This window comes from Hypomesus transpacificus, unplaced genomic scaffold (genome assembly GCF_021917145.1).
Source record: "Hypomesus transpacificus isolate Combined female unplaced genomic scaffold, fHypTra1 scaffold_194, whole genome shotgun sequence".
In the NCBI taxonomy this organism is placed as follows: Eukaryota; Metazoa; Chordata; class Actinopteri; order Osmeriformes; family Osmeridae; genus Hypomesus; species Hypomesus transpacificus.
Genome location: NW_025813739.1, coordinates 43,243 through 62,541, shown reverse-complemented (window position 1 = coordinate 62,541; position 19,299 = coordinate 43,243). Strand labels below are relative to the sequence as shown.

The window sequence follows — 19,299 nt, the reverse complement described above, 5'->3', positions numbered from 1 at the left end:
GGTTTCAGGCGTCAATCATACTCTTCGTACAGATTTGGCACGAGCTGGTGGTCTTTCATCTGCTCCAGTGGCGCAATCGGTAAGCGCGCGGTACTTATAAGACAGTGTTCTGCAGAGCGATGCCGAGGTTGTGAGTTCGAGCCTCACCTGGAGCATTGATATTTGGTTGGGCTTTACTTTGTTCATCATATGGAACTGAGTTTTTGAATTATCGGTTTGATGCGTCAATCGTACTCTTCGTACAGATTTGACAGGGGCTGGTGGTCTTTCATCTGCTCCAGTGGCGCAATCGGTTAGCGCGCGGTACTTATAAGACAGTATTCTGCAGAGCGATGCCGAGGTTGTGATTTCGAGCCTCACCTGGAGCATTGATATTTGGTTGGGCTTTACTTTGTTCATTATATGGAACTGAGTTCTTGAATTATCGATTTCACTCGTCAATCATACTCTTCGTACAGATTTGACAGGGGCTGGTGGTCTTTCATCTGCTCCAGTGGCGCAATCGGTTAGCGCGCGGTACTTATAAGACAGTATTCTGCAGAGCGATGCCGAGGTTGTGAGTTCGAGCCTCACCTGGAGCATTGATATTTGGTTGGGCTTTACTTTGTTCATCATATGGAACTGAGTTCTTGAATTATCGGTTTCAGGCGTCAATCATACTCTTCGTACAGATTTGGCACGAGCTGGTGGTCTTTCATCTGCTCCAGTGGAGCAATCGGTAAGCGCGCGGTACTTATAAGACAGTGTTCTGCAGAGCGATGCCGAGGTTGTGAGTTCGAGCCTCACCTGGAGCATTGATATTTGGTTGGGCTTTACTTTGTTCATCATATGGAACTGAGTTCTTGAATTATCGGTTTCAGGCGTCAATCATACTCTTCGTACAGATTTGTCACGAGCTGGCGGTCTTTCATCTGCTCCAGTGGCGCAATCGGTTAGCGCGCGGTACTTATAAGACAGTATTCTGCAGAGCGATGCCGAGGTTGTGAGTTCGAGCCTCACCTGGAGCATTGATATTTGGTTGGGCTTTACTTTGTTCATTATATGGAACTGAGTTCTTGAATTATCGGTTTCACTCGTCAATCATACTCTTCGTACAGATTTGACAGGGGCTGGTGGTCTTTCATCTGCTCCAGTGGCGCAATCGGTTAGCGCGCGGTACTTATAAGACAGTATTCTGCAGAGCGATGCCGAGGTTGTGAGTTCGAGCCTCACCTGGAGCATTGATATTTGGTTGGGCTTTACTTTGTTCATCATATGGAACTGAGTTCTTGAATTATCGGTTTGAGGCGTCAATCATACTCTTCGTACAGATTTGACAGGGGCTGGTGGTCTTTCATCTGCTCCAGTGGCGCAATCGGTTAGCGCGCGGTACTTATAAGACAGTATTCTGCAGAGCGATGCCGAGGTTGTGAGTTCGAGCCTCACCTGGAGCATTGATATTTGGTTGGGCTTTACTTTGTTCATCATATGGAACTGAGTTCTTGAATTATCGGTTTCAGGCGTCAATCATACTCTTCGTACAGATTTGGCACGAGCTGGTGGTCTTTCATCTGCTCCAGTGGCGCAATCGGTAAGCGCGCGGTACTTATAAGACAGTATTCTGCAGAGCGATGCCGAGGTTGTGAGTTCGAGCCTCACCTGGAGCATTGATATTTGGTTGGGCTTTACTTTGTTCATCATATGGAACTGAGTTCTTGAATTATCGGTTTCAGGCGTCAATCATACTCTTCGTACAGATTTGGCACGAGCTGGTGGTCTTTCATCTGCTCCAGTGGCGCAATCGGTAAGCGCGCGGTACTTATAAGACAGTGTTCTGCAGAGCGATGCCGAGGTTGTGAGTTCGAGCCTCACCTGGAGCATTGATATTTGGTTGGGCTTTACTTTGTTCATCATATGGAACTGAGTTTTTGAATTATCGGTTTGAGGCGTCAATCATACTCTTCGTGCAGATTTGACAGGGGCTGGTGGTCTTTCATCTGCTCCAGTGGTGCAATCGGTTAGCGCGCGGTACTTATAAGACAGTATTCTGCAGAGCGATGCCGAGGTTGTGATTTCGAGCCTCACCTGGAGCATTGATATTTGGTTGGGCTTTACTTTGTTCATTATATGGAACTGAGTTCTTGAATTATCGATTTCACTCGTCAATCATACTCTTCGTACAGATTTGACAGGGGCTGGTGGTCTTTCATCTGCTCCAGTGGCGCAATCGGTTAGCGCGCGGTACTTATAAGACAGTATTCTGCAGAGCGATGCCGAGGTTGTGAGTTCGAGCCTCACCTGGAGCATTGATATTTGGTTGGGCTTTACTTTGTTCATCATATGGAACTGAGTTCTTGAATTATCGGTTTCAGGCGTCAATCATACTCTTCGTACAGATTTGGCACGAGCTGGTGGTCTTTCATCTGCTCCAGTGGAGCAATCGGTAAGCGCGCGGTACTTATAAGACAGTGTTCTGCAGAGCGATGCCGAGGTTGTGAGTTCGAGTCTCACCTGGAGCATTGATATTTGGTTGGGCTTTACTTTGTTCATCATATGGAACTGAGTTCTTGAATTATCGGTTTCAGGCGTCAATCATACTCTTCGTACAGATTTGTCACGAGCTGGCGGTCTTTCATCTGCTCCAGTGGCGCAATCGGTTAGCGCGCGGTACTTATAAGACAGTATTCTGCAGAGCGATGCCGAGGTTGTGAGTTCGAGCCTCACCTGGAGCATTGATATTTGGTTGGGCTTTACTTTGTTCATCATATGGAACTGAGTTTTTGAATTATCGGTTTGAGGCGTCAATCATACTCTTCGTACAGATTTGACAGGGGCTGGTGGTCTTTCATCTGCTCCAGTGGTGCAATCGGTTAGCGCGCGGTACTTATAAGACAGTATTCTGCAGAGCGATGCCGAGGTTGTGATTTCGAGCCTCACCTGGAGCATTGATATTTGGTTGGGCTTTACTTTGTTCATTATATGGAACTGAGTTCTTGAATTATCGATTTCACTCGTCAATCATACTCTTCGTACAGATTTGACAGGGGCTGGTGGTCTTTCATCTGCTCCAGTGGCGCAATCGGTTAGCGCGCGGTACTTATAAGACAGTATTCTGCAGAGCGATGCCGAGGTTGTGAGTTCGAGCCTCACCTGGAGCATTGATATTTGGTTGGGCTTTACTTTGTTCATCATATGGAACTGAGTTCTTGAATTATCGGTTTCAGGCGTCAATCATACTCTTCGTACAGATTTGGCACGAGCTGGTGGTCTTTCATCTGCTCCAGTGGCGCAATCGGTAAGCGCGCGGTACTTATAAGACAGTGTTCTGCAGAGCGATGCCGAGGTTGTGAGTTCGAGCCTCACCTGGAGCATTGATATTTGGTTGGGCTTTACTTTGTTCATCATATGGAACTGAGTTTTTGAATTATCGGTTTGAGGCGTCAATCATACTCTTCGTGCAGATTTGACAGGGGCTGGTGGTCTTTCATCTGCTCCAGTGGTGCAATCGGTTAGCGCGCGGTACTTATAAGACAGTATTCTGCAGAGCGATGCCGAGGTTGTGATTTCGAGCCTCACCTGGAGCATTGATATTTGGTTGGGCTTTACTTTGTTCATTATATGGAACTGAGTTCTTGAATTATCGATTTCACTCGTCAATCATACTCTTCGTACAGATTTGACAGGGGCTGGTGGTCTTTCATCTGCTCCAGTGGCGCAATCGGTTAGCGCGCGGTACTTATAAGACAGTATTCTGCAGAGCGATGCCGAGGTTGTGAGTTCGAGCCTCACCTGGAGCATTGATATTTGGTTGGGCTTTACTTTGTTCATCATATGGAACTGAGTTCTTGAATTATCGGTTTCAGGCGTCAATCATACTCTTCGTACAGATTTGGCACGAGCTGGTGGTCTTTCATCTGCTCCAGTGGAGCAATCGGTAAGCGCGCGGTACTTATAAGACAGTGTTCTGCAGAGCGATGCCGAGGTTGTGAGTTCGAGTCTCACCTGGAGCATTGATATTTGGTTGGGCTTTACTTTGTTCATCATATGGAACTGAGTTCTTGAATTATCGGTTTCAGGCGTCAATCATACTCTTCGTACAGATTTGTCACGAGCTGGCGGTCTTTCATCTGCTCCAGTGGCGCAATCGGTTAGCGCGCGGTACTTATAAGACAGTATTCTGCAGAGCGATGCCGAGGTTGTGAGTTCGAGCCTCACCTGGAGCATTGATATTTGGTTGGGCTTTACTTTGTTCATCATATGGAACTGAGTTTTTGAATTATCGGTTTGAGGCGTCAATCATACTCTTCGTACAGATTTGACAGGGGCTGGTGGTCTTTCATCTGCTCCAGTGGTGCAATCGGTTAGCGCGCGGTACTTATAAGACAGTATTCTGCAGAGCGATGCCGAGGTTGTGATTTCGAGCCTCACCTGGAGCATTGATATTTGGTTGGGCTTTACTTTGTTCATTATATGGAACTGAGTTCTTGAATTATCGATTTCACTCGTCAATCATACTCTTCGTACAGATTTGACAGGGGCTGGTGGTCTTTCATCTGCTCCAGTGGCGCAATCGGTTAGCGCGCGGTACTTATAAGACAGTATTCTGCAGAGCGATGCCGAGGTTGTGAGTTCGAGCCTCACCTGGAGCATTGATATTTGGTTGGGCTTTACTTTGTTCATCATATGAAACTGAGTTCTTGAATTATCGGTTTCAGGCGTCAATCATACTCTTCGTACAGATTTGGCACGAGCTGGTGGTCTTTCATCTGCTCCAGTGGAGCAATCGGTAAGCGCGCGGTACTTATAAGACAGTGTTCTGCAGAGCGATGCCGAGGTTGTGAGTTCGAGCCTCACGAGCTGGCGGTCTTTCATCCGCTCCAGTGGCGCAATCGGTTAGCGCGCGGTACTTATAAGACAGTATTCTGCAGAGCGATGCCGAGGTTGTGAGTTCGAGCCTCACCTGGAGCATTGATATTTGGTTGGGCTTTACTTTGTTCATTATATGGAACTGAGTTCTTGAATTATCGATTTCACTCGTCAATCATACTCTTCGTACAGATTTGACAGGGGCTGGTGGTCTTTCATCTGCTCCAGTGGCGCAATCGGTTAGCGCGCGGTACTTATAAGACAGTATTCTGCAGAGCGATGCCGAGGTTGTGAGTTCGAGCCTCACCTGGAGCATTGATATTTGGTTGGGCTTTACTTTGTTCATCATATGGAACTGAGTTCTTGAATTATCGGTTTCAGGCGTCAATCATACTCTTCGTACAGATTTGGCACGAGCTGGTGGTCTTTCATCTGCTCCAGTGGAGCAATCGGTAAGCGCGCGGTACTTATAAGACAGTGTTCTGCAGAGCGATGCCGAGGTTGTGAGTTCGAGTCTCACCTGGAGCATTGATATTTGGTTGGGCTTTACTTTGTTCATCATATGGAACTGAGTTCTTGAATTATCGGTTTCAGGCGTCAATCATACTCTTCGTACAGATTTGTCACGAGCTGGCGGTCTTTCATCTGCTCCAGTGGCGCAATCGGTTAGCGCGCGGTACTTATAAGACAGTATTCTGCAGAGCGATGCCGAGGTTGTGAGTTCGAGCCTCACCTGGAGCATTGATATTTGGTTGGGCTTTACTTTGTTCATCATATGGAACTGAGTTTTTGAATTATCGGTTTGAGGCGTCAATCATACTCTTCGTACAGATTTGACAGGGGCTGGTGGTCTTTCATCTGCTCCAGTGGTGCAATCGGTTAGCGCGCGGTACTTATAAGACAGTATTCTGCAGAGCGATGCCGAGGTTGTGATTTCGAGCCTCACCTGGAGCATTGATATTTGGTTGGGCTTTACTTTGTTCATTATATGGAACTGAGTTCTTGAATTATCGATTTCACTCGTCAATCATACTCTTCGTACAGATTTGACAGGGGCTGGAGGTCTTTCATCTGCTCCAGTGGCGCAATCGGTTAGCGCGCGGTACTTATAAGACAGTATTCTGCAGAGCGATGCCGAGGTTGTGAGTTCGAGCCTCACCTGGAGCATTGATATTTGGTTGGGCTTTACTTTGTTCATCATATGGAACTGAGTTCTTGAATTATCGGTTTCAGGCGTCAATCATACTCTTCGTACAGATTTGGCACGAGCTGGTGGTCTTTCATCTGCTCCAGTGGCGCAATCGGTAAGCGCGCGGTACTTATAAGACAGTGTTCTGCAGAGCGATGCCGAGGTTGTGAGTTCGAGCCTCACCTGGAGCATTGATATTTGGTTGGGCTTTACTTTGTTCATCATATGGAACTGAGTTTTTGAATTATCGGTTTGAGGCGTCAATCATACTCTTCGTGCAGATTTGACAGGGGCTGGTGGTCTTTCATCTGCTCCAGTGGTGCAATCGGTTAGCGCGCGGTACTTATAAGACAGTATTCTGCAGAGCGATGCCGAGGTTGTGATTTCGAGCCTCACCTGGAGCATTGATATTTGGTTGGGCTTTACTTTGTTCATTATATGGAACTGAGTTCTTGAATTATCGATTTCACTCGTCAATCATACTCTTCGTACAGATTTGACAGGGGCTGGTGGTCTTTCATCTGCTCCAGTGGCGCAATCGGTTAGCGCGCGGTACTTATAAGACAGTATTCTGCAGAGCGATGCCGAGGTTGTGAGTTCGAGCCTCACCTGGAGCATTGATATTTGGTTGGGCTTTACTTTGTTCATCATATGGAACTGAGTTCTTGAATTATCGGTTTCAGGCGTCAATCATACTCTTCGTACAGATTTGGCACGAGCTGGTGGTCTTTCATCTGCTCCAGTGGAGCAATCGGTAAGCGCGCGGTACTTATAAGACAGTGTTCTGCAGAGCGATGCCGAGGTTGTGAGTTCGAGTCTCACCTGGAGCATTGATATTTGGTTGGGCTTTACTTTGTTCATCATATGGAACTGAGTTCTTGAATTATCGGTTTCAGGCGTCAATCATACTCTTCGTACAGATTTGTCACGAGCTGGCGGTCTTTCATCTGCTCCAGTGGCGCAATCGGTTAGCGCGCGGTACTTATAAGACAGTATTCTGCAGAGCGATGCCGAGGTTGTGAGTTCGAGCCTCACCTGGAGCATTGATATTTGGTTGGGCTTTACTTTGTTCATCATATGGAACTGAGTTTTTGAATTATCGGTTTGAGGCGTCAATCATACTCTTCGTACAGATTTGACAGGGGCTGGTGGTCTTTCATCTGCTCCAGTGGTGCAATCGGTTAGCGCGCGGTACTTATAAGACAGTATTCTGCAGAGCGATGCCGAGGTTGTGATTTCGAGCCTCACCTGGAGCATTGATATTTGGTTGGGCTTTACTTTGTTCATTATATGGAACTGAGTTCTTGAATTATCGATTTCACTCGTCAATCATACTCTTCGTACAGATTTGACAGGGGCTGGTGGTCTTTCATCTGCTCCAGTGGCGCAATCGGTTAGCGCGCGGTACTTATAAGACAGTATTCTGCAGAGCGATGCCGAGGTTGTGAGTTCGAGCCTCACCTGGAGCATTGATATTTGGTTGGGCTTTACTTTGTTCATCATATGAAACTGAGTTCTTGAATTATCGGTTTCAGGCGTCAATCATACTCTTCGTACAGATTTGGCACGAGCTGGTGGTCTTTCATCTGCTCCAGTGGAGCAATCGGTAAGCGCGCGGTACTTATAAGACAGTGTTCTGCAGAGCGATGCCGAGGTTGTGAGTTCGAGCCTCACGAGCTGGCGGTCTTTCATCCGCTCCAGTGGCGCAATCGGTTAGCGCGCGGTACTTATAAGACAGTATTCTGCAGAGCGATGCCGAGGTTGTGAGTTCGAGCCTCACCTGGAGCATTGATATTTGGTTGGGCTTTACTTTGTTCATTATATGGAACTGAGTTCTTGAATTATCGGTTTCACTCGTCAATCATACTCTTCGTACAGATTTGACAGGGGCTGGTGGTCTTTCATCTGCTCCAGTGGCGCAATCGGTTAGCGCGCGGTACTTATAAGACAGTATTCTGCAGAGCGATGCCGAGGTTGTGAGTTCGAGCCTCACCTGGAGCATTGATATTTGGTTGGGCTTTACTTTGTTCATCATATGGAACTGAGTTCTTGAATTATCGGTTTGAGGCGTCAATCATACTCTTCGTACAGATTTGACAGGGGCTGGTGGTCTTTCATCTGCTCCAGTGGTGCAATCGGTTAGCGCGCGGTACTTATAAGACAGTATTCTGCAGAGCGATGCCGAGGTTGTGAGTTCGAGCCTCACCTGGAGCATTGATATTTGGTTGGGCTTTACTTTGTTCATCATATGGAACTGAGTTCTTGAATTATCGGTTTCAGGCGTCAATCATACTCTTCGTACAGATTTGGCACGAGCTGGTGGTCTTTCATCTGCTCCAGTGGAGCAATCGGTAAGCGCGCGGTACTTATAAGACAGTATTCTGCAGAGCGATGCCGAGGTTGTGAGTTCGAGCCTCACCTGGAGCATTGATATTTGGTTGGGCTTTACTTTGTTCATTATATGTTACTGAGTTCTTGAATTATCGGTTTCACTCGTCAATCATACTCTTCGTACAGATTTGACAGGGGCTGGTGGTCTTTCATCTGCTCCAGTGGCGCAATCGGTAAGCGCGCGGTACTTATAAGACAGTGTTCTGCAGAGCGATGCCGAGGTTGTGAGTTCGAGCCTCACCTGGAGCATTGATATTTGGTTGGGCTTTACTTTGTTCATCATATGGAACGGAGTTTTGGAATTATCGGTTTGAGGCGTCAATCATACTCTTCGTAGAGATTTGACAGGGGCTGGTGGTCTTTCATCTGCTCCAGTGGCGCAATCGGTTAGCGCGCGGTACTTATAAGACAGTATTCTGCAGAGCGATGCCGAGGTTGTGAGTTTGAGCCTCACCTGGAGCATTGATATTTGGTTGGGCTTTACTTTGTTCATTATATGGAACTGACTTCTTGAATTATTGGTTTCAGGCGTCAATCATACTCTTCGTACAGATTTGTCACGAGCTGGCGGTCTTTCATCTGCTCCAGTGGCGCAATAGGTTAGCGTGCGGTACTTATATGACAGTATTCTGCAGAGCGATGCCGAGGTTGTGAGTTCGAGCCTCACCTGGAGCATTGATATTTGGTTGGGCTTTACTTTGTTCATCATATGGAACTGAGTTCTTGAATTATCGGTATCACGCGTCAATCATACTCTTTGTACACATTTGACTGGGCTGGTGGTCTTTCATGTGCTCCAGTGGCGCAATCGGTTAGCGCACGGTACTTATAAGACAGTATTCTGCAGAGCGATGCCGAGGTTTTGAGTTCGAGCCTCACCTGGAGCATTTATATTTGGTTGGTCCTTACTTTGTTCATCATATGGAACTGATTTCTTGAATTATCGGTTTCACGCGTCAATCATACTCGGCGTACAGATTTGACAGGGGCTGGTGGTCCTTCATCTGCTCCAGTGGCGCAATCGGTTAGCGCACGGTACTTATAAGACAATAATCTGCAAAGCCATGCTGAGGTTGTGAGTTCGAGCCTCACCTGGAGCAATTGATATATTGATCTATCTTTGGTCTGTAAATAGAAAACAAGAGAGTTCCTGAAACAAGGGTATCAATTTCAGAACAATACTAATGAAATAGCCCAACACTTCTTCCAAAGTGAAATGTTGAGATGGAATACCTTTATATCTCACCAATTGTTCATCTTATTTCAGTAGTTTTCTAGGTGGATTTCAGAACTGCATTATGTGAATACTGTACTGATGGTCTGATCTGATAAGTAATGCCATCCTTTCAACTGCCCAAACCAGCCTGGCAACGCCCCCTTTTGTGACAAACCAGGAAGCGAGTGCGCAGAGAGCAGGTGGAGAGTGTTTGTTCATAATACGTTTTTGTCGTTATAAGGTGTCATTTCGTTTCGTTCGTACAACAAGAGAGTTCCTGAAACCATGAAATACCAATGAAATAGCCCAATACTTCTTCCAAAGTGAAATGGTGAGTTGGAACACATTTATATCTCACAAATATCTCTTTTCAGTAGTTTTCTATTCAGTAAGTGGATTCCTGAACAGCGGCATATGAATACTGTACTGAAGGTTTGATCTGATAAGGAATATCGGCCATTCAACTGCTCCAGTGTCACACCAGCTGCTTAGTCTGTCCTTCTACACGTAGACACAATTTCTTTTTTAATGGTTTTAACCAGGACTTTGTTATCAGGACACACCCGTGATGTGCTTATTACACATAAAAAATATAAAAATAAAACATACCTATTTGTATATGGATAGTAGAATCCTGCTCACCATGCCTCTGTGAAAGGAAAACCCCAAACTGTCTGGCAAACAACAAATGCCGTCCACCTGGGGTTTTCAGTTTTACCTCTCAGTATTAAACCATGGACCCTTTGACCCACAGTTATGTGCTCAAGTCGGTGATCGACTCATCATGTGCTCCCTGCCATCTCACCATATGTGAGGATATCACCCAAACCTTCAACTCACATCTTTTTGGGGGTTTTATTACTAAAGACTTCTCAGTCTTAAGCGTGTCCTTAATTATCAGTACACAGTGGCTGCAGGAAGACTGTTTTCCTTGCTCCTGTATTTCCCCTGTCATAAATTTCCTGCGTTAGTGTCGAAGCATTAATTTATAGCTCATGTTGTCAGCAGAGGCAGGGCCTGGTGCTGGCTCTTACCATCAATCTGAATGCCCAGGAGAAACGGCCAAGTTGCATATTGTCACAATTCCAATGTGTTATTTATTATGTGGAATTAAAAAGTAATGCGTATTAATGAACCATAGGGCATAATCATGTCAACCTCTGTCATCTCTCTAAGATAAGACTTAGTATGTAATGTGCAAGGAAGCAAAAAAATATAAAATTAGGAATCACTGATTGCAAAGGGTTTAGACTTGTCTGAGAAAACCACAACATTGGCACGCCAAGTTGACTCTGAGAAACCATGTTTATCGTTTAGTGTAAGACAACGTCCACTTGTTTTGTGTACGTTGTTAGTATTAGGTAAGGTTAATATTGCCTTTGGCTTCCCAGACGAATGGATGGCAGGCAGTTGGTCATTTCTCCACAGAAGGTACTAAAACCCTTGGATCAGGTTCACATGATGTCAGAGACAGTGCTGGGAGTAGCATATGTCAGATGCCCTGTTAGACCTTCTCATGGTTCCACAAAGGAAATAGAGTTACTCTATCAACTGTTTGACACAACACAAACTTGCCCAGACCTTTTGAGCATTTGCTTGCGAGCACATGTCTTTTCATAAAAATAGATAATTGAACGTTCGATTATAGGGAAAATATTGGCGTGTCAGACTTTTGGAAGACTACATGATCTGTTTACTGCAACGTGTGAACAATCGGCTCAGCGGACAGTTACTGTGTCTGAGAGTCTGTGCCTGCTGTGGCGTGATGTCACGCTCACCTGGAGGGTTTGAGCTTTTTGTTACGTAACCATGAATCAAGGGATTTTCATCTGCTAAAGAGTTGTGAATGTTCACCTTAACTGTGGTGGCTAAACTGACAATTTTGTTTGAAATAACGACTTTTGTTGTAGATCTGTTTGTTGGAAAACCTGTCCTGTCCGGTTGTGAAGGTACATTTTCGTCCCTGTAATCAGTAAAGTCTACCTATCTATCACTGTAATCTGTCTGTCTGTCTATCTTTCTATCTGTCTGTCTGTCTATCTGTCTGTCTATATTTCCGACAGTCTGTCTCTCAGGAATATAAAAATTGCGTCAGTTTCCTCACGACATGCAGTGGCTGAGCTCTGCCACTATATTACCGTTGTATGTTACTGTAGCATGTTACTGTGATCAATGTGTTGCCATTTCCTCCACATCACTCTGTAAACACCACACCCTTAACATGCACAGGAGGAGCAGAAGATTCTGCCCTCACCAATTCCAACTGCCTTCCTGACCCATTCTCCACAGTGCTTGATGAGACACTTTATCATGATTGATTGATTACGAATGAATGGAGTTTTTCACTTTCCAGCGAAAGACGGGAGAATGAGATCATGCAAATGACAAAGGTGGTGATGTGGATCCAATTAATGACCTCCTTGGAATAAAATTAATCACCAGAATGTATATGGCATAGGCCCTTCAATAAAAAATTCGGAATCACCAGATGAGAAAGACGAAACGTATTTACATACAAATTGTCTGTGATTTAATCCCACACTCACTTCTGCACACACACTTAGACACACATGCACAAATACACACACACACACACATGCTTGGACACACACTCACACGTACTGTACATCATCTGTGGTTTTGTTCAGCTGTTTCCCAATTGTTAGCACCTGGGTAAGTTTTAGCAAAACAAATAGCCTTTTATTGAATTGACATGCACATGTTCGAATGCCCAACATTCTGTGCAATGTGACATTTTTCAGTAAACAGCTGGCGTTGCTGGGGGTGTCATCTGTGATATTGTCACGGCACACATGGCAATCACCCTCAGTCCATTCTGTCACAGGGACCAATGTCCATTTAGCGAGTGACCCGGTGTGTCCCACCAACCAATAACATGTTTTTTCAGAGCTTGGTGAACAATCCTATTCGGTTTCACCGTTTCGACGTAAGTGGGGATATTCAGTGATTGTTTGAACATCTGAACACACAATTGAAATTAGTATAACGGAGGACAGGGGCAGAGAAAACAGTATTTTGTTGATATGCTTCAACGGGAGTCAGTCCAACTCTCATCGTGTATAATTGTGGTGTGCGGTAGAGTTCCCTGCTTGCTGTCTGTGTACACTCCATACTCCACTGTGTAGAAAGAGGGGGTGACAAGCATGAAGGCTCTTTACTGTGTCATACCTAATTGGTTTGCGTGAGCGTGTGTGGATGTGTATCCGTATGCGTTTCTGCGCGATGTGTATGCGAATGCCTTTGTGTGTGGGTGTGTATGTGTGCGTGCATGTGTGTGTGTGTCAGTCCTGTGATGATTCTGTCACCCTCCATCTCTTCCCTGACATTGGCGCGTGTACCTCCCACACTCTGTATCCGAAAGCATCCCGACATCAACAGTTGACTACCTGAGCTGACTTGAAGCCCCACATGTCCTCTGCTTCTCAAAACACAATATTTTAACCCCCAGACTATCCCATTGCCAAAAACCAACAGTCAACTGCAAATACAACCACAGACAAAAACTATTCTATGGCGTGGTGAAATAATACTAGGATGTGGTCCATTTTGTGGTGTTTTCCTGCAGTGCACACAAATTGTCAGGATTTATTTGTTGCAGTTGAAAACAGAGACATTCTGATTCATTTAATAGGTATAATATGGTCAGAGCTGGATTTAGACTAGCCAGAGTCCTGGGGCGAATCACTTTGTCTTGGCCCCTTGTTCCACCCCCAAAAAACAAACACATAAATCTATACCACACAGCATCATGAAGCTAAACTGGAGCACTGTAACTACACTGCTTAAAGCTAACGAACAAGAACAGTTACAGTAATAATAATGATACCAACAGCAGACAAAGAAAAGATAACGGTTTAACCAAATGGTTTTATTTTTGTTACTGACTTTGCAGTCTTTTTCAAAAGCTCTCATTGCTGCGTGGTAATCTCCAAGCACACACCTTCAGAAACCAGACAGGAACCATGTCGAGTAGTTTAAGGAAACTTTTTAAAAGTCTTAAAAGGCGGTTGAGCGTCCAGCCTCGGGGTAGAGAGTTCTCTGTGTCCAGTCCCAGGCTCCTCAAAGCTGCTGCTGAGTTTGGCACCTGGGGGTTGTGTCTCTCAGTAGGACCTGGCGTCGGGCCTGCAAATGCTCTCAGAGCCAGGTGTTGTTTTATTTATCTGGGAGCATGAGTGACCTATCTACCTGAACACTGCAGTCCAGCCTCTTAAGAGCTGCTGTCTCTCTATCTCTCTCTGTATGTGGTGTCTCGCCCTTTCTGTTTATCTCTCTCTGTCTCTCTCTCTTTCTCATTTTCCCACTCTCTTACGTCTCTCCATGTCCCTCTCTCTCTCTTTTCTCTCTCTCTGTCTGTCTCTCTCTCTCTCTCTCTCTCTCTCTCTCTCTCTCTCTCTCTCTCTCTCTCTCAGCCCAGTAAAGATAAACAACCATCATCAGCATCCATCTTTGAGCTGTCATAAAAAAACGACTGTTGTTGTGACCTCTCTGAAGAACGATGTCTGCCTAAGTAAAATATTTTCAAGAACTTGTATGTCTGAGTTGTAGTGTCTGGTTTCCGCCCTGTTTTTAAGTGAGTTTTCCACAGACTGTGACCTCTACAGTTTAGGAGAACAGTGTTTATTCTGCTCCATCAGGTGAAAATTGTCGATTTCTACATCTTTTCAAAAATAATTACCTTGTTGTCAATGAAGCACAGCCTGTCTGAACAAGAAAGAATAAACAGAAAAAAGACAGCTTTCTTTGTGCTTTGTAACGATAGTTTGCATAAAGCGATTATGCCTGTCTGCCGTCACTCTGCTGCTAATTCATCTCATTTTTGTTTTAATAACAAATTCATACCAAAGGACATTTGAGGGAGAAGGGTTGGTCGCTATGGCAACGTCGAGTGCCCTCGCTCGGCTGTTGACTGGAGGACCGCTATTGTGCAACCAGCGGTGTTTCTACAAAGCATCTCTCTGAGCTGGGCCGATCTCAAGGTCTCGCTCTGGGAATGTTGAGTTCCTTGGTAATATTCACTGTTGTTTCAGTTGAAACCACGCTCGCTTAGGGCCAGTCAAACTAGATCTCGGTTTTGGACGTATAGGCTATTTATCAAGTAGGCCAACATGAACGTAGGAAGGATCCATTTTCAGTGAGCTACCGGGGCGCTGTGGGAATTCTTACGAGTCTGAGATCTGGCAGTGAATGATCATGATGACACGACAAACTTAGCACACATGTCCGTGCCACTTCTAGCATGATCAGGCACGATACAGGCAGTCTGTCTGTCTGAACAGACAGTTTAATTCACATTCCCTCCCGTTGCAGATGAAAACAAACCTTTTCCATTTAATCCATTAGCCTTGATGCTATTGACATGAGCATTGCGCGATGTCAGTTGGCGGAGTTAACTTCATGAACCCTTTGCAAATGAAGTTCACTTACGACGCTATTGTATGCCTGAGTGGCAACAATGTGAGTTAGCAGTAAAAGCAATAACACATCCATTAGGGTGGCTGGAGTTACAGTAAAAGCATGTTTTGCAGGAAGGAAAGCCTCCTTTTATTAGAAGCGCTTCCGATTATCTAGTCATATATAATGCCTCCGGTTTATGCTTTATTGAAACGGAAGGTTCACCTTGAAAGTGTGGTGGAAAATGTTGTCAGTCTTCACTAGAACAATGCCATTATCAGTTAAAGTTCCATATTAGACAATCAGCCCACTGGATTGTCTCTAAACAGAAAGACAAATGACCGGTTCAGACACAGTGCATGTAACAAAGTCTCTGAGGCATGAAGGTCAGAGGACAGAATTTACAGGTACAAAAGGAAAAACACAGATGGCAAACAGCCAACAGGTGTCCACTGTTTTAGTCAGGTGGGAACAGCCTACATCGGACAATCACGTCATTCAGGAAGGATTACCGTTTCATCAACGTGGAAGGATTCGTTGCTATGGTCACCGTGACTCCTGAGCCCAGGCCATAAATGTGTATGTTGGGTCCTAATGTTCCAAATGCCCGTTGGCAGGATAGGCATGATATTGTTGGGATCACTTTCAAAACAGTTTTCTTTCCCAGCTCATGAACTATACAACACTGACAACCAATCACAATCCATCCGAATTGACTAAAAGGCTTGCACATTTGAAATTGAAGATCACATGCAATAAGCTAATATAGTTATAGTTATAGTCCTCGTTATCGTCCTGGGTGTGAACGTGCCTTTACCGTGCATCAAATGTAGCCTACCTGTATGCAGTTTACAGGATGCAGATCTGTCGTTGATATATCACCATGTTTCTGCACAGTATAAACAGTCGCTTTGGTGCAAATTGTTTTATTAGCGTTCTAATTGTGATGCGCAACGAATGGCAACGAGATGGCGTGGTCGTTATTTTCTTTGGGTGTGTAGATAGATAAGCATTGAATGACGACACAGCGTTTCTTTGCATGGGTGATTGTCAGACTGGCGATGAGCCTGCCGTGGCATTTTAAAGTGTGGTATTTACAGCGGCTGTCTAATTTTGCTAAATGACATATTTCCCTTTGTAATGACTATGCCAGTCTGGCTTTGTCTTAATCAGTTTGAGGGTAATAGACCATTGTAAAAGTAATGCAATCTCTAAACGCCAGCTTGGTTTGTCCTTAAGTCATTAGCCAAGAAAAGAGCCCCATATAGAGTTAGAATCAGTTTTATAAGTTTGCACTTATAACCCCCCCCCCCTCCCTCCCTCTCTCTGTCTGTCTCTCTGTCTGTCTCTCTCTCTCTCTCTCTCTCTCTCTCTCTCTCTCTCTCTCTCTCTCTCTCTCTCTCTCTGTCTCTCTCTTTCCCTATTTCTCTGACATCCAGAGAGTTTGAACCCAAGGTCTCACAATTTGCAGGGCAGTCTTTCAGTGAGCTAAACTCATGGCCAACCACATGGACATATCTCTGAACATATCTCATCAGCTAACTAAAAAAGCTCAGTTTAACTACAAGCGAAAACATCCTCAACGAAGACCCGTGCTCCTGGTCAGGCATTCATTTAGTCCACGGGGCGTACGGCGAAGGGACTTGGATCTTCAACCTCTTGGCCCGGAGTAACACCCTCTACCACTGAGCTGCAGTCATCCTCCTTAACCAGGCCCTGTTTACTCTGAGCTGCAGTCATCCTCCTTAACCAGGCCCTGTTTACTCTGAGCCAGGCTCACTTCACCTTCATGGTCACCTTCTGCTTCATGGCCCAGTACCCCTCCACTCATCCTGTGGAGTACGGCTTCGGATCAAATCCTCTGGGGGCCGATGCCGAGGCAACAGGCTTTAAAGACAAACTGCTCCCTCATTCTGCTTCTGCCCAAGACCTTGGGTTTGGCTCGGGCTACTGAATTAGGCTGAATGTTCAGGTGTGTCGTCGTCAGGTATTGTGTTGTGCAACAAGTCTGGCGGAGGGTAACAATGTGTCGGTGAAACCGTACGTGCTGCTACGCTCTTTTGGCTCAAGCTCCATTCTGCGAGCTGTGTGTGCCTCCTTTAAGTTTTATTTTGATGGTAAAGTTTGTGCAGTTGCTTTTTTATATTAGGTCGGTGTTTAATTGCGATGCAGTGTCCTACATGATCTTGCCAGTTGAAGAGCGTGTAGGGTGAGATTAATCCCTGTTTGTTTAATGGTTGGAATAATGTAAAATGCAATGTAACAAACAATCTTGTACAGATTCTGTTTTTTTTTTAATGCAGGTTCAATAAACATGTTAAGATTTATGGAATCTTAAAGGCATTGTAGGTAAGTTTTGGTTTATTAGTTGCAATCAGGACATTATGTACGTTTATTTCAGCAAATATGGCAAAAAATGCATCTCACCAACATTACCAATCCTGCCTCTAACTCTCTTCTTACTGTAAATGTGTTAGTTCGAGTGGATGCATGGGAGGTCAATTTAAGGCTTGCAGACAGAAGGCAAACATCATTAGCGTAGCCACAGAAACCAGAACCAGAAATAGACAAATCTGTCCTGACCGTCCTGCCACCCCAAACTGAAGCGTCTTCCAACATCCATAATAGAGTTGTGAAATCTTCGGCTACATTTTACGACCCTCACGGCTACACTGGAACCAGGGGGTCACACTATCACAAGTCAGGTAGGATAATTTACAACACCACAGTGTTTGTTTTGGTTTACACTTACAGGATTGTGACTGTCCCCTCCTCAGTGTATTCTTCATTAGCAACAGCCAGTGGGGAGCCAAACAAACGAAAGCACCATACTGCTCAGGGGTAAATTTCACAATTCTGTAGAGAGTTGTCAGACAGTTCACGGCTATTCTGTCGGGTCTGCAGGCTCCTCGTGGGCCTAATGAAGGCGTTCTTTTTTCTCCTTTAAATCCCCTTTTCCTGGGGTTCATCCTCCCCTCTGTCTCATAATTAAGTCAGTCTATGAGGCGTAAAGGCTGAACTCTCCAGAAATAAACCCTGAAAATTCCAGACCATCTGCTCCTCTCCGGTCTCCTTCGCTGCAGCATCCTCCCCCCACCACCACCACCACCACTATCTCTGTCACTGCACCGTTCAGAGTTACGTGTTTCCACACACTGTTCACACACACCCACATCACACCTAGGGGGAAGATGTATTATGCAAATAATTTGTAATGAATTTCCCCACCTATCGACTACTTCCCCACTTCTGTCTCTCTCCAACTGGCTCCGTACCCCCACCCCTCTCCCCTCAACCACACACGCGCCTATACAAACACACACACACTCTTGTTCCCTCTCTCTTTCTCTGTGTTACTCTTTTCTACATCCCTCTATCCCCTTCTCTCTCTTTCTCTCTTTCTTATCCTCTCCCTCCACCGACAGCCAAGTTGCTGTGATTGACCAGAAAGGTATGAATGAATCTCCTGCATAATTGGGAGCTTTCATTGATTAATGATTTTGTGCACGTCAGTGTTTGCATTTCATCCCCATCTCCGGGGATCAGACGCCTTGTACAATCACATCAGTTTGTTCTCTTTTGTTGTGAGAGACAGTCATGCTGTTTTCGCAATATTGAGGTATCCCACTGTTCTGCTTGATTCTACAAAAACATGCTAAACATAAATGAGATGATTGAGTTATTTCTTTGATAATGAAAGCGGGTGGCTCAGTCGAACGTGTTTGTCCTGCAAGCTGAAACTGGACCTTGAGAACATGACAGAGCTGTAATAGTATCTGTGTGAAGCTAATTAGCTCATTAGTAAGTATCCAGACGGTTTCTCAGGAACGAGGACAGCAAAGTTTGATCTTACTGTAACCTTGCTCCCTGCAGGGTCATCAGTCGTCCACTAGGGGGCACTTTGTGGGCCTACATCCACCAACACCACCGTTTTTTGTCGCTTCAATCGAAAGATGACTAAGCGATCCCCTTTTTGATCGTCAAAGTCGTCTTTAGATCACAGGTCGTCTGCGCTATGTCTTCAATGTCATCACAGGTCAGAGGTCATATGAATGTCTTGGTTCGATTAAACTAGGGAAGTCAGTTAGCTTTCAGTACAGTGTGTTGGTGACAGTGTTCAGTATAGTCTGTTGGTGACTACAGTGTTCAGTACAGCGTGTTGGTGACTACAGTGTTCTGTACAGTATGTTGGTGACTACAGTGTTCAGTACAGTGTGTTGGTGACAGTGTTCAGTACAGTGTGTTG

General features: G+C 45.2%; 44 non-coding genes across 44 annotated transcripts; all 44 read left to right on the top strand.

Moving 5' to 3' along the window:
* Window positions 1–61: 61 nt before the first annotated feature.
* On the top strand, window positions 62–155 carry trnai-uau. The gene is made up of 2 exons: window positions 62–99; window positions 120–155. It is a non-coding gene; the product is annotated as a tRNA-Ile (tRNA).
* A 119-nt stretch (window positions 156–274) lies between these two features.
* On the top strand, window positions 275–368 carry trnai-uau. The gene is made up of 2 exons: window positions 275–312; window positions 333–368. It is a non-coding gene; the product is annotated as a tRNA-Ile (tRNA).
* A 119-nt stretch (window positions 369–487) lies between these two features.
* On the top strand, window positions 488–581 carry trnai-uau. The gene is made up of 2 exons: window positions 488–525; window positions 546–581. It is a non-coding gene; the product is annotated as a tRNA-Ile (tRNA).
* A 119-nt stretch (window positions 582–700) lies between these two features.
* Window positions 701–794, top strand: trnai-uau. The gene is made up of 2 exons: window positions 701–738; window positions 759–794. It is a non-coding gene; the product is annotated as a tRNA-Ile (tRNA).
* Window positions 795–913: 119 nt separating this feature from the next.
* Window positions 914–1,007, top strand: trnai-uau. The gene is made up of 2 exons: window positions 914–951; window positions 972–1,007. It is a non-coding gene; the product is annotated as a tRNA-Ile (tRNA).
* Window positions 1,008–1,126: 119 nt separating this feature from the next.
* trnai-uau lies at window positions 1,127–1,220 on the top strand. Its single transcript has 2 exons — window positions 1,127–1,164; window positions 1,185–1,220. It is a non-coding gene; the product is annotated as a tRNA-Ile (tRNA).
* A 119-nt stretch (window positions 1,221–1,339) lies between these two features.
* Window positions 1,340–1,433, top strand: trnai-uau. The gene is made up of 2 exons: window positions 1,340–1,377; window positions 1,398–1,433. It is a non-coding gene; the product is annotated as a tRNA-Ile (tRNA).
* Window positions 1,434–1,552: 119 nt separating this feature from the next.
* trnai-uau lies at window positions 1,553–1,646 on the top strand. The gene is made up of 2 exons: window positions 1,553–1,590; window positions 1,611–1,646. It is a non-coding gene; the product is annotated as a tRNA-Ile (tRNA).
* A 119-nt stretch (window positions 1,647–1,765) lies between these two features.
* trnai-uau lies at window positions 1,766–1,859 on the top strand. Its single transcript has 2 exons — window positions 1,766–1,803; window positions 1,824–1,859. It is a non-coding gene; the product is annotated as a tRNA-Ile (tRNA).
* Window positions 1,860–1,978: 119 nt separating this feature from the next.
* On the top strand, window positions 1,979–2,072 carry trnai-uau. Its single transcript has 2 exons — window positions 1,979–2,016; window positions 2,037–2,072. It is a non-coding gene; the product is annotated as a tRNA-Ile (tRNA).
* Window positions 2,073–2,191: 119 nt separating this feature from the next.
* Window positions 2,192–2,285, top strand: trnai-uau. The gene is made up of 2 exons: window positions 2,192–2,229; window positions 2,250–2,285. It is a non-coding gene; the product is annotated as a tRNA-Ile (tRNA).
* Window positions 2,286–2,404: 119 nt separating this feature from the next.
* Window positions 2,405–2,498, top strand: trnai-uau. Its single transcript has 2 exons — window positions 2,405–2,442; window positions 2,463–2,498. It is a non-coding gene; the product is annotated as a tRNA-Ile (tRNA).
* Window positions 2,499–2,617: 119 nt separating this feature from the next.
* Window positions 2,618–2,711, top strand: trnai-uau. Its single transcript has 2 exons — window positions 2,618–2,655; window positions 2,676–2,711. It is a non-coding gene; the product is annotated as a tRNA-Ile (tRNA).
* A 119-nt stretch (window positions 2,712–2,830) lies between these two features.
* trnai-uau lies at window positions 2,831–2,924 on the top strand. Its single transcript has 2 exons — window positions 2,831–2,868; window positions 2,889–2,924. It is a non-coding gene; the product is annotated as a tRNA-Ile (tRNA).
* A 119-nt stretch (window positions 2,925–3,043) lies between these two features.
* Window positions 3,044–3,137, top strand: trnai-uau. Its single transcript has 2 exons — window positions 3,044–3,081; window positions 3,102–3,137. It is a non-coding gene; the product is annotated as a tRNA-Ile (tRNA).
* A 119-nt stretch (window positions 3,138–3,256) lies between these two features.
* On the top strand, window positions 3,257–3,350 carry trnai-uau. Its single transcript has 2 exons — window positions 3,257–3,294; window positions 3,315–3,350. It is a non-coding gene; the product is annotated as a tRNA-Ile (tRNA).
* A 119-nt stretch (window positions 3,351–3,469) lies between these two features.
* On the top strand, window positions 3,470–3,563 carry trnai-uau. The gene is made up of 2 exons: window positions 3,470–3,507; window positions 3,528–3,563. It is a non-coding gene; the product is annotated as a tRNA-Ile (tRNA).
* Window positions 3,564–3,682: 119 nt separating this feature from the next.
* trnai-uau lies at window positions 3,683–3,776 on the top strand. Its single transcript has 2 exons — window positions 3,683–3,720; window positions 3,741–3,776. It is a non-coding gene; the product is annotated as a tRNA-Ile (tRNA).
* Window positions 3,777–3,895: 119 nt separating this feature from the next.
* On the top strand, window positions 3,896–3,989 carry trnai-uau. Its single transcript has 2 exons — window positions 3,896–3,933; window positions 3,954–3,989. It is a non-coding gene; the product is annotated as a tRNA-Ile (tRNA).
* A 119-nt stretch (window positions 3,990–4,108) lies between these two features.
* trnai-uau lies at window positions 4,109–4,202 on the top strand. The gene is made up of 2 exons: window positions 4,109–4,146; window positions 4,167–4,202. It is a non-coding gene; the product is annotated as a tRNA-Ile (tRNA).
* A 119-nt stretch (window positions 4,203–4,321) lies between these two features.
* On the top strand, window positions 4,322–4,415 carry trnai-uau. Its single transcript has 2 exons — window positions 4,322–4,359; window positions 4,380–4,415. It is a non-coding gene; the product is annotated as a tRNA-Ile (tRNA).
* A 119-nt stretch (window positions 4,416–4,534) lies between these two features.
* On the top strand, window positions 4,535–4,628 carry trnai-uau. The gene is made up of 2 exons: window positions 4,535–4,572; window positions 4,593–4,628. It is a non-coding gene; the product is annotated as a tRNA-Ile (tRNA).
* Window positions 4,629–4,853: 225 nt separating this feature from the next.
* Window positions 4,854–4,947, top strand: trnai-uau. Its single transcript has 2 exons — window positions 4,854–4,891; window positions 4,912–4,947. It is a non-coding gene; the product is annotated as a tRNA-Ile (tRNA).
* Window positions 4,948–5,066: 119 nt separating this feature from the next.
* On the top strand, window positions 5,067–5,160 carry trnai-uau. Its single transcript has 2 exons — window positions 5,067–5,104; window positions 5,125–5,160. It is a non-coding gene; the product is annotated as a tRNA-Ile (tRNA).
* A 119-nt stretch (window positions 5,161–5,279) lies between these two features.
* Window positions 5,280–5,373, top strand: trnai-uau. The gene is made up of 2 exons: window positions 5,280–5,317; window positions 5,338–5,373. It is a non-coding gene; the product is annotated as a tRNA-Ile (tRNA).
* A 119-nt stretch (window positions 5,374–5,492) lies between these two features.
* Window positions 5,493–5,586, top strand: trnai-uau. The gene is made up of 2 exons: window positions 5,493–5,530; window positions 5,551–5,586. It is a non-coding gene; the product is annotated as a tRNA-Ile (tRNA).
* Window positions 5,587–5,705: 119 nt separating this feature from the next.
* Window positions 5,706–5,799, top strand: trnai-uau. Its single transcript has 2 exons — window positions 5,706–5,743; window positions 5,764–5,799. It is a non-coding gene; the product is annotated as a tRNA-Ile (tRNA).
* A 119-nt stretch (window positions 5,800–5,918) lies between these two features.
* On the top strand, window positions 5,919–6,012 carry trnai-uau. The gene is made up of 2 exons: window positions 5,919–5,956; window positions 5,977–6,012. It is a non-coding gene; the product is annotated as a tRNA-Ile (tRNA).
* Window positions 6,013–6,131: 119 nt separating this feature from the next.
* Window positions 6,132–6,225, top strand: trnai-uau. Its single transcript has 2 exons — window positions 6,132–6,169; window positions 6,190–6,225. It is a non-coding gene; the product is annotated as a tRNA-Ile (tRNA).
* Window positions 6,226–6,344: 119 nt separating this feature from the next.
* Window positions 6,345–6,438, top strand: trnai-uau. The gene is made up of 2 exons: window positions 6,345–6,382; window positions 6,403–6,438. It is a non-coding gene; the product is annotated as a tRNA-Ile (tRNA).
* Window positions 6,439–6,557: 119 nt separating this feature from the next.
* trnai-uau lies at window positions 6,558–6,651 on the top strand. The gene is made up of 2 exons: window positions 6,558–6,595; window positions 6,616–6,651. It is a non-coding gene; the product is annotated as a tRNA-Ile (tRNA).
* A 119-nt stretch (window positions 6,652–6,770) lies between these two features.
* On the top strand, window positions 6,771–6,864 carry trnai-uau. The gene is made up of 2 exons: window positions 6,771–6,808; window positions 6,829–6,864. It is a non-coding gene; the product is annotated as a tRNA-Ile (tRNA).
* A 119-nt stretch (window positions 6,865–6,983) lies between these two features.
* trnai-uau lies at window positions 6,984–7,077 on the top strand. The gene is made up of 2 exons: window positions 6,984–7,021; window positions 7,042–7,077. It is a non-coding gene; the product is annotated as a tRNA-Ile (tRNA).
* Window positions 7,078–7,196: 119 nt separating this feature from the next.
* On the top strand, window positions 7,197–7,290 carry trnai-uau. The gene is made up of 2 exons: window positions 7,197–7,234; window positions 7,255–7,290. It is a non-coding gene; the product is annotated as a tRNA-Ile (tRNA).
* A 119-nt stretch (window positions 7,291–7,409) lies between these two features.
* On the top strand, window positions 7,410–7,503 carry trnai-uau. The gene is made up of 2 exons: window positions 7,410–7,447; window positions 7,468–7,503. It is a non-coding gene; the product is annotated as a tRNA-Ile (tRNA).
* Window positions 7,504–7,728: 225 nt separating this feature from the next.
* trnai-uau lies at window positions 7,729–7,822 on the top strand. Its single transcript has 2 exons — window positions 7,729–7,766; window positions 7,787–7,822. It is a non-coding gene; the product is annotated as a tRNA-Ile (tRNA).
* Window positions 7,823–7,941: 119 nt separating this feature from the next.
* trnai-uau lies at window positions 7,942–8,035 on the top strand. The gene is made up of 2 exons: window positions 7,942–7,979; window positions 8,000–8,035. It is a non-coding gene; the product is annotated as a tRNA-Ile (tRNA).
* A 119-nt stretch (window positions 8,036–8,154) lies between these two features.
* trnai-uau lies at window positions 8,155–8,248 on the top strand. Its single transcript has 2 exons — window positions 8,155–8,192; window positions 8,213–8,248. It is a non-coding gene; the product is annotated as a tRNA-Ile (tRNA).
* A 119-nt stretch (window positions 8,249–8,367) lies between these two features.
* On the top strand, window positions 8,368–8,461 carry trnai-uau. Its single transcript has 2 exons — window positions 8,368–8,405; window positions 8,426–8,461. It is a non-coding gene; the product is annotated as a tRNA-Ile (tRNA).
* A 119-nt stretch (window positions 8,462–8,580) lies between these two features.
* trnai-uau lies at window positions 8,581–8,674 on the top strand. Its single transcript has 2 exons — window positions 8,581–8,618; window positions 8,639–8,674. It is a non-coding gene; the product is annotated as a tRNA-Ile (tRNA).
* Window positions 8,675–8,793: 119 nt separating this feature from the next.
* On the top strand, window positions 8,794–8,887 carry trnai-uau. The gene is made up of 2 exons: window positions 8,794–8,831; window positions 8,852–8,887. It is a non-coding gene; the product is annotated as a tRNA-Ile (tRNA).
* Window positions 8,888–9,006: 119 nt separating this feature from the next.
* On the top strand, window positions 9,007–9,100 carry trnai-uau. Its single transcript has 2 exons — window positions 9,007–9,044; window positions 9,065–9,100. It is a non-coding gene; the product is annotated as a tRNA-Ile (tRNA).
* A 118-nt stretch (window positions 9,101–9,218) lies between these two features.
* On the top strand, window positions 9,219–9,312 carry trnai-uau. The gene is made up of 2 exons: window positions 9,219–9,256; window positions 9,277–9,312. It is a non-coding gene; the product is annotated as a tRNA-Ile (tRNA).
* A 119-nt stretch (window positions 9,313–9,431) lies between these two features.
* On the top strand, window positions 9,432–9,525 carry trnai-uau. Its single transcript has 2 exons — window positions 9,432–9,469; window positions 9,490–9,525. It is a non-coding gene; the product is annotated as a tRNA-Ile (tRNA).
* The last annotated feature ends 9,774 nt before the right edge of the window (window positions 9,526–19,299 follow it).